At 36.7% G+C, this 10,554-nt stretch overlaps 1 protein-coding gene across 2 annotated transcripts in view; it reads right to left on the reverse strand.

Annotated features, from left to right (window-relative positions):
• Positions 1-4,029: 4,029 nt before the first annotated feature.
• The window catches only part of LOC107099967 (protein bassoon-like), a 99,464-nt gene continuing 92,939 nt past the window's right edge, over positions 4,030-10,554 (reverse strand). For both annotated transcript variants that reach the window (XM_015398303.1, XM_015398302.1), the window contains exon 16: positions 4,030-6,320. The gene's annotated coding sequence lies outside the window, so the exon portion shown is untranslated. The remainder of the gene's footprint in view (positions 6,321-10,554) is intronic.

Below are 10,554 nucleotides of genomic sequence, written 5' to 3' on the forward strand. Positions count from 1 at the left end.
ATTTTTTTTCCTGATTGAAATGTAAGGTCATAATTTGTCATTCATCACATTACATGGCATGATGCACCAGGTCTACTACACCCATTTACAGGAGGAATACACAGAAACATACACAAGGTTTTACAATAGGGAAACAGGAAGTTTAGCTCATTGCACTTACAACAGTGAATGGAACACTTTGTTGTCGTTTTTTAGGCTCTTTTTGTTTTTACTCTTTACTTCAATCAGCTGGGTTATTTTAAGCTTCTCCCCCCCCAAGATGTTCGATGTTTTATTCACCTTGTCCCTCTGTTTTCATTATGCAATGATCCACCCTCAACTTGGAAGTCAGAATATTTTTTTTATATATTTTTTGTTTTAGATGTCATCTCGTTTAACAAACACAACATGTATAGAAACTCTACACAGACCATTATTTTTTTTTCCATATCCGAATACAATGATTTATTTATTTTTTCTTGAATATAATGACGTTTTTAACCATCCGTACAAGCCAGTCACATACAAACACAATGCGGTTTGTCAGCTTATTTGTTTGTTGTTTTTCGTTTTAGTCGTTTTTCATACACAAAAAAAAGCACAGATTTTGGCAGGGAGTTCTGGGCTTGCATACGCTGCAGCTGGGGTGGCTGTTTGCAGTACAAAGGCCTCTCTCGCACGCCTCTTGTGCATGTGTCTGTGTGTGGTGACTTGTTTGAGATTTACATGTCGTACAGGACGTGTCCCTCATGGCATTTACATGTTTGTTTGGAGTGGACTCGGGTTCATATCTGGTATTTACACTGGAATAAAGAAGGTTGGAGGGAGGTCAAAGGTCGGAGAGGTGGCTGGGCTTAAGGAGAGAATATGGGAGGTGTCCAAATCATGCACTTGTCACTTTACAGGTAAGAGATGAACAGTGAGAATGGACCATTTTCTCATGGCTTCTTCTTTACTTAGAACCTCTCGCCTATATGAAACATCCACTTTATATATATATATTTATTTATTTATATATGCATTTCTTATTTTCACATCCTGTCATACTTTGAACAACAGTAAGAGCAGCAACACATAACAGCCTAAGATGCTGCTTGTCTGATTTATAAAAAGCTACAGTCTGGATTTCCCAAAAGGATTTCAAGATGCATTTTAATGCACTTGATCCAAAAAACAACAAAATAAGTTGCAAGCTGAAACCTAATGTTTTGGTTTTCTATTGCAAAATAATAATAATAATAATAATAATAATAAGTGGAACTTAATTTCATTTGAAGGCAGAAAAATAAGAGTTAGATTTATGTGTTTTCCTTTCTGATTTTTGCTAAAACATTGCTAAAAAAAACAACAGGCAGTGATGCCTTTACTGTGTCTGATAAGTCCAGTGCTCCTCAACAAAGAAAGACACCATGCAGAGTGTGGACAGAGATTTCATGACCGGCTGCAGTAACAGGATGGCTTTCTTCGGTGACCATTATTGTATTAGAGAAGCCCTTACTGCTATGCGTATTAAAGTCACCCTCAATGGCTGTATTCATGCAGAAGCAACACCACTAACAAACAAACAAAAAATGAAATAAATCAAACTCTGGTAAGAAGAGCTATAACCTTATTTTCTGCACAGTTCTGCACAGTAACTGTGTGCTTGTAGCTGTTTCCTTCTCACTGATATCCTGCATCTGCATGAACACAACCGCCGTCTCCTAATATCATCTCATCGTCTTCCATTGCAAGGCTGCATTTAGCATGTGTGCTTTCCTGAGGCAGAAGTGATTAAGGATCATTTCATTTTCTGGTCAATTTCTTTCTTTTTTTTTTGTTATTTATTTTTTTTTTTTTTACAAACTTCCAAAAACATATGACACAAAATAGAGGAAGTTGGTGTTAAATTAGATAATTCTAAGCTTGATCAAGTTTGTTCTACTTTGGAACCTAACGTTTAGCTTTTTTTATTTTTTGTCTTTTAAAACACTGATCTAGAGGCAGCGGATATGTGAAATAAACTCTGTTTGGATCCTGTGCGTTCAAACCACTATTCTGATTTTCAAATTTGCATCTTAATTTAACTCCTTGCAAGTCAATGAAAGGCATCAGTTTAGTTTTAGGAACAATTTCTAAATACTTTATCAGCTATATAATTTAAAAAATAAAATAAACTCTTTTCAGGGTAAATTTTCTATTTATGGTTTTCAACAATCTGATTATATTAGTTGTGCAAGAACCTTTGCAATAGAAACCATCTTTATAAAGATATTCTTTATCATATATCTAGAGTCAATAAATCTTTTCAACCTTTAATCCGACTATCTTAATATCTCCTCTCAGTATGATGAAATAAATTCTCACATAGATAAATTATACTTGAAATATTGCTAAAAAAATATATGGACTATTTTTACATGGATAGATGATTTATGAAGCTCAAACAAGCGCTATAAAGAACTTTGCAGGGATACTTTTATATTAGGGATGCATCAATCAGAGGTTTCTGTCCCCTATACAGATATTAGTCATTTAAGGATGTCAATATCAAACCTTTTATTTATTAAATTCCATGGGAGGAATATGAAGACACATATAATGTTGATGTTATGATGATGTCTCACTAAACTTACACTCCAAAGACATTTTGAATGCCTTAGTTTCCTCAGATCTGTCTCTATATGCTGTTCCACAATGGAATGACTAGTTTAAGAAAGCTTCTATAATCCCCCAATAATAAGCTTTTAACATAAGTTTATTAACTGTTTATAAATAAATATGAGAGTGAACAGATAGAGCTACTATTTTCATTAAAATCATGTATTTTTCCTGCTGATGAGTGTTTTTTATGGACCAGGCTGGAGAAGGCTATCATATTTCTCCCCCCGCACATAACAATATACTCTAAATGGTCTCCCTTCCATTGTGAATGTTATAATAATAAAAGTAAGCTGATCAATAATGTTGGATTCACCAGCTATGTGCAAAAAAAAAGGTCTTTTGTTAATGTGCAAATAATGTACGCAATTGCTTGATGGAAAAACTGCAAATGCTAGAAACATCAGGTGTTGGGGATTTAGTTATTGACTTCATTGATCATTAAAAAGTGCCTTGATTATAACTGAGCTTTTGTATTTTGACATCCCTTCGAATGATATTAAAAAAACTTTTTTTTTTTAAATTGTTGATTTTCTTATATCCACATTCCCTTAGAGCGCTGCTACCAAAAAACTAACACATATATGTAAACTGGCAAATGCCTTTAGCTTAGTACATTTACTTTAGAGTGTACATTCCACTAAGACACCCACCTACTAACTCTTAATGCACAAATATGATGACTTTAGGACTTTTCTGAATAGTGCTTCAGTAGCAGCTTACAGCAGATCATATAAGTCTTTTCTATAGCTTTTTTTTATATAGTTTATTTGCAATTTGATTGCTTCTAAATTTGTCTTTTCTTTCAGGTTATTTTTTATTGATTTAAAGTGTCTCTTTAGAAACATTTTCTACACAAAGAGATTGTTAGAACAGCTTCTGTTTCTGGCTCTTTAAGAATGAGTTTTTAACCCCTGAGCAGCCCATCACCTGCGGCGCAGTACTTTAAATATATAAATCTGTAAAAGCTTTTCTATTACCCTACTTCAGTTCTAATAAACTGATCATGGTGGCCAGTATTGGTCAAGATGTGTTCATGACAACTTGGATATTTCAATCTTGCTGCTTACAGCAGTGTTGATCACTAGGCAGCATTTTCCATTTGATAAAAAGACGCTTCTTGCACCTATTTTAGTTTAATGTTCTTAGTCTAGGAATGGAATTTCCCAGCTGCCTTGAACATATCTTTGGCTTCCAATTCCATTAGAGGAGGGTGTTTTTTTTCACACAAATTTCCAGAAATTAAACAAAGCAGACATGATCTCTAACCGAGGAGTGATTAACAATGACTGTGACTTTTCCCATATTATTGTTCACATGCCTTTTCCTCCTCAGATTTTTCTATGATCAAATAGGATTCATTGCATAGAACGACTCGCCTCCTCTACCTGCGACGCTCGTCGTGTTTGAACTTGTGTCTGTTTTGTTTTCTTCTCCATATTAGATGATGATTGTTAAGTACTCGCATACTGAACCCCAAACACACTCATACATACGTACAAACATCAGGAACAGAACAATATAGAGGTGACCTTGAGGTTTTTCTCGGCGCCGGGCAGCATGCGAAAGTTCCCAGCGAGCGTTCACAAAGACAATATACAGCAGAAGTTGGTGGTTTTTGAAGAAAGAGGAGTAGGCCTGGCCCTGTCGGGCCCTGGCGTTATGTTTCATGAGGGGGTGGAACCTTAGATTTCCCACAATGCACTGCAGGAGCAACAGCAGGGCGAATACTGACCTGAGAATATTTCCAAGACGACTGACAGTCTGAGAGAAAAGACTTGGTTCTGTTGTTGTTTTGGATGGGGGTGTTGGGTTAGACGTCTGAACTCCACCACCATAGAAAATAGGCCATTTAAAAAAAAGGCGAGTGACTTTGTGTTATTTTTGGTTCCTCAGTCACATGACAGCAGAATATTATAGTTAGATCACTGACACCATTCCCAGTGTGCTTTCAGGTTCACATTTGACAAAGTGAAGACACATGCGGAGACAACCGTATAAGGAGTCCATCTTGGAGAATCAGAAGAGCCCCAACACCAAAATAAAAACTAAACTCTCTCCTGATTCCCCCACTGTAGGGTGATAGAGAGTCCAATTGGGCTGCCTCTCTGCTGCCCTGCAGTGCTCTCAGGTCAGACTCCCGCTGAAGAAAGCAGCATGTCTGTCCAGTCTGCTACGTTCATACAGCAGCAGTACCACACGCTGCGTTTGAGTCACACTAAAGCAGAGCATCGGCGGTAAATCAGACAAACGAAGGCAACACATTTTTGCAAAATGACACAAAATTGTGCTATTTACTTTCTTTCCTCTTGCTCTATTGCTTTCATGATTATTGATAGGAGCGAAGAGTCTGAAAAATTGTCAGGGGAGGGGCTAGTTCCATGTAACAAAACAATACAAAATGAAATAAATCATATCACAACAAAATATATAAAAAAGAAAACACGATGTTAAGGTAAAAAAATAGAAATCAACCTCTCTGTGGCTGCTGTTCCAGCTGATCTAACTAGATAAAAATACACCGTTTTAGATTCAGAGTAAAACGCTTTAAAATAATTAAGGCGATATTGGTAACCTGCAACATAAAAACCAGGCAATCGACATAGGAAAATAAAATAAACTATGAAAAAGAACAAAAGTCAGAAAATGTGGAGAATGTTGGAGATTTATCACTTAAACACAGAGTAAGCGTCATTTTAATGGCTTTAAATTGGCTAAAAAGTAACCCTAACGCCTTATTTCCTTATCCACTCTTATTGATTTTTTAAAAAAACCCAAAAACACTTGGAGAAAAAAAAGTGCGGATAATAAACATAAAGCTCATCTTATTCCCATGGCCAGATCCTTCTGTGTTGCTTTAGTAACTTTCTTTGCTTTAACCTATGCCTTCTAGCTCAGATGTCTTTATGGCCTCAGTTGCGTAATGATGAAACAGTGTAAGGTCTTGGATATAAAGTTCCATGCATTCCCATATTTTCTTTTTTTTTTTTCTTTAAATCCACAATAATCTTGTTTGAAGACATGGCAAGTTGTGGATCATTGCAGTTGGGTGTGGTAAGAAAGAAGAATCGGCATTCAAGAAAACGCAATTGAGGTGAGGAAGAAGAGCAAAGTTGTAGACAGAAAGAGAGAAAAAAATGGTGGAAAAAAAGAAACACGTGGCGGCATACTCAGTCCGCGTCATTATCATCTGTTTCATTCAAGGTGACGTTATGATGATTTCCTCGTCAGTTTTCTGCGGTCAGAGACGTCTTTAGTACAAGAAAAACCTGCGGTCCCCTTAATGAGTTTTTATTTATTACAATTTTTCTGCTGATTGTTTACTTTGAAAAGAGATAGAAAAGAGGAGAGAGGTGATTTGTTGGTTTTTCATCTGGAGTGAGCGCTGGACTTTAAAGCCTACAAGCCTCTGCAGCTGTGGTCAAACTACCACCTCCTACAGGATGCTGGAATGAAAGCAGCCCTCATGGAAAGATGAAGCAGTCTTCAGATGTCTCCACGCCTGGTTCATCTGCTTGGTATTTCTTTACGTGCATAGAGCTTCCACAGCTGGCGTGGACCAATCATCTCTTTCTCCATTCAACCCCCAGGCATTTAGTTTTCATGTAGAGGTTGAGATGTTTGTTGCTGCTGCAGATCTTCTCCAAGAAGCTGTGTGATAATGTGGATCCTTCTCAAGCTGGATGTTGGCTTGGAATGATCTAAAAGGGAAAAAAGGTCATTTATTATAGAAACTGTAAAAAAAATGTAACTGATGAAAACATTTTGATGATTAAAACATTTCCGTAGGTGTTATGCTGGTGAGGATTCTCATTCATCCAGGTCATAGTCTTTCCAAAAAAAGTAAAAAAAACAACAATTCCATGGACTTTGTTTCCAAGTTTGCAGACATTTCCCATCCAGGAAGCTTTTTCAATTCAAACTGTCAGGAATAGCATTGAGTTTGAGGTTTTATACAGTAGCGAATTAAACCCTTGTTTTAGTTTGTGTTTTTGTTTTGTTTGTTTTTGTAAACAAAAACAAGGATTTGAAGGGCTCTTGTATAAAATCTTGAACTCAACGCTGTAGGTTTTCTATAAATACTCATCCGTTTATAATATTTACAGATTATCTTAACACAAACCAGATAACAAACAGAGTGATTATAAATTGGGTCTCGATTAGAGATGCACTTGGTTTCTTTCTAGAATCAGATAAGGACGTCCAAATGGGTTCAGATGGGGATTTGTAAGTTAAGCTTTGAAAATCTAATATTTATTCATTCTGGAAATGACACTATAAAAGTGTTATCAAATAATTAAACTTTTTTCCTGCTTGAAAATGATTACTGAATGAAAATGTAGGTAACAGGCAGGATATAGATGTTTTAAGCATAATCAAAGTGTTTAAATTAAACTGTGTGGTTTATTCAGGCTGCCTGAAAGCAAGAGAGAGAGCAACACTTTAAGCAGATAACAGGCAGGCTTAATGTAAGCTTAGCGCTTAATAGTAGCTAGGTATTGGGTTTGACCTATTTTAAACTTCTGTCATAATGTTATATATATAGGATCTAGATTTTTAGTCTAAATAAATTGGTATGTTTGTGATGCTAGTCTCTTCCAGGCTTCTCTCCCTTTAGCAAATTCCTTAACTAGCTTTGTACCTAAATTACATCCTAGAATTGGTTGAATGTTGGAGTAACTCTGCAACTTTGACTGATATTCTTTTTTATGAGAACTTTAGTTTCTTGTAATTAACTCGCTAATTAACATATCTAAAGCTGAAGTAATACAGCAACTACTTCTGCAAGAACCAGCTGATATGAAAAGGAGGGGCTGGGGATGCAGAGCAGGAACAAAGAGCTGAGAGAGGAGCATGAAATTTAGGCAATTTCTTCCATCAATTATCACGGGCAATGTGAGATCTTTAGGAAGCAAGTTAGAGGAACTCCAAGCCCTAGCGAGGACCAAGCCACAATATGAGTAATGCAGCATTATGCGTTTTACTGAAACATGACTGCAGGATGGTATCTCAGACTTCAGTGTCCTCTGCCTGGCTTTCTAACCATACAAGCAGACAGAGATTTTAAGAGGAACTGAAATATGAATTGGTCTTCAATCAGATCCTGTGCAAGACAGACCTCAACAGAAGATCCTTCGTACAGCTATGAACACCTTGAAGACTAGGTATCTTAAAGCCTTCTGTGAGTAAAACACATTTCCATACAGCAGACCTCTAAATTTAGAAAGTACTCTAAACTGATGTTGTGAAAGCATGTATGACACGCCCCTCTGGCAGGAACAAACATGATCACACTATAAAAGCACCCAGAGAATGCAGACCTCCGCCAAGCAGCAAAGCAGCAAGTGTTGCCTCATGTTGTGACCTACACTAAAACCTGCACACCTGGATTAGGACTTTTTGAGTCCAATGCTGAAGCTGTAAATAGTCACTGCTGCTACCCACTAGTTTAGGGGGGGACTGGTGGTTTCCACCTTAAATCACTATCTCACAATGTGAAAGAGTCCTTTAAAAAATTCCAGGATTATAATCTTGATCATTACCTAAATGTAATTGCTTCTTGGAATGATGCGCACCTCTACAGGTTATCCTGTACAGTGACAGACAGACAGACAGACACTAACTTCCCTAAGAACATAAGCTCCTCAGCGGCGGTAATGAAACAACAGCATGACAAAAGTTTGTAATGTTGGATGCCTGAAGTGACCAGCACCTAATTGGTAGCAGTAGGAATCCATTATATGGGATTCCTACTGCTAAAAACAGACGGAAACTTTAGATTTAATGTTTAAACAAGGTAAAATCCAGCTACTGCTTTGACTTAAACCTATGACATGATGTCGCCTCTACTTCCATGAGAAGAGGAGAAAAAGTTTTCATTTATTTCTCAAAAAGCAACTAAAATCATCTTATACAGGGAAAAACTGATCAAACTTAACAAAAGGAAAAAAAAATGGAAAAGCAGTCAGTTCTCATTTTCCTCAAACACTCCGACGTTCAAATATTTTCATCCAGTTTTAAACATCTTTTTGTGCACAAACTTTCAAGTATTTAGTACTTGTACTCTTCACATAAAAGGGACACAAAGGATTAAATTGATAAACTGAGGAACGGTTGTAACATATGAACCAACAGACATCCTGATGGCAATAATGTCAATCTTTTTCGATCAACCTATTTGCTTTTTTAAGCAAATCAGTTTTGGAAAGTTTTAATTTGGTAAAGTTTCCAATGTTAGATTTGTTATTTTCTCCTCATTTATCAGACTAAAATAAAACACCTTTTCATGCTCTTGACACAAACTACAGCTGTATTACACATATATGTCCACTAGGTGGAGTGCTAGTTCAAAACAGCATCCTAGATTAAATATAAACATGTATAAGGCTGTAAGTAGTAATAAATGGAGATTCTATAATTGACATTTTGTAAGTGAAAGGATAATATATATAGAAATAACATCTTAAAAATAAATAAAGCTGACAGATGAAGACAGTTTGCATATAATCTATCTGTTGCATTTTGGTGCTTTAAGGGTTTTGCTGATTGGGAGTCTCTTACAGCTGCTGAACATTTCATTTGACACAGCTGCTAAATAGCTAAGTTTGGTTTGATCTACTTGCAGCATCATGTTTTGTAGATGTTTCTCATATTTCTGATCATATCTAAGCGTTTCAGGGTCTAGAAGTCTTCAGGTTTAAACACATTTTCCTTTTTTTTCCTCCTTTTTGATTCATTTTTCTGCACGATGTCAATCAAAGGAAGCTAAGTCACAGATTTTATTCTGTCGTCTTTAATGGATGCTACTCCCATGATTTGTTTTGCCCCTGTTATGCGCTTAAACAGCTAAAAGCACATAATTACACAAGCTCATTTAATCATTCCTGTTTCATCATGTCCTTCCGCTGATTACTAGATATGTCCTTCCACTCTTTCTCATGTGTTTTTAGAACACAAAAAAGGTAATTGCACTGGTAAATGCGGCAGCAAAGTGGAATGAATAGCTTCACAGATGAGCAGCGCTTTAAAAACATATATTCCATGTTAAAACATGCAAAAAGCAGCTGTGGTAAGCAGAGAAACGAGGACAGAGAAACTCCTAACTCAGCCTGGCAGCCCGCTGACGCAGCACCTATGGGACATAAAGTGAAGGACGCATGTTTGTGGTGCCATTTTTGAATAACACCAGAAAAACATCTCTTGTATATCCTGGCACTCCAAGTTTCACTGAAAGCCTTCAATATTTTAATTTGCAATACAAATATGCAATGGTAGATTTACAGTAAGATGCTAACCACACCTTTTTATAAGCATCCTAATAGTAGAATTAACCTTCAGAATTCAAATATTCAGGCTTATAGGAGCCTTCAGAGGCATAATCAAGGAAAAGGGAAGCAGGCCTTTGATCAGGTTCTGGTCTGTCATTTGTTTGCACTCAGAATTATGCATAACCTTTTGTATAATCCAGCTGAGAAACAAAGGCCAGCAGCCACCTGATCTGGGACTTAGTTAAACAAAAAATAGTAATCCCGTCTTTCTAAGCTCAGTTAAAACCTGCTACAGAAGAATGATGCAATGCCAGAGTAACAGGATTGCTGAAGGGGCACAGGCAACATCACACAGTTTTGTTAGAACTTTTATTTCTCTTTTAAATCATTTAGTGTCTGTTTACTTTTTCAGCAAAAAAAAATAAGTTATATTTACTTATTAGAAAAGTTCTTTGATTTTTAAATTTGAAATGTTTGTTGTCTAAAAGTTTGGAGAGTGGTGGCCTAGTGGTTAGGACATTGTGCTTGGATTCCAGAGGTTATGAGTTCAATCCCTAATACAAAAGACTGACAATCTGGGTCCCTGAGCAAGGCCCTTAACCCCACACTGCTCCCCTGGAGCTGCACAATGGCAGACCACTGCCCCCCAAAGGGATGGGTTAAATGC

This window comes from Cyprinodon variegatus, unplaced genomic scaffold (genome assembly GCF_000732505.1).
Source record: "Cyprinodon variegatus isolate N-32 unplaced genomic scaffold, C_variegatus-1.0 Scaffold925, whole genome shotgun sequence".
NCBI lineage: Eukaryota > Metazoa > Chordata > Actinopteri > Cyprinodontiformes > Cyprinodontidae > Cyprinodon > Cyprinodon variegatus.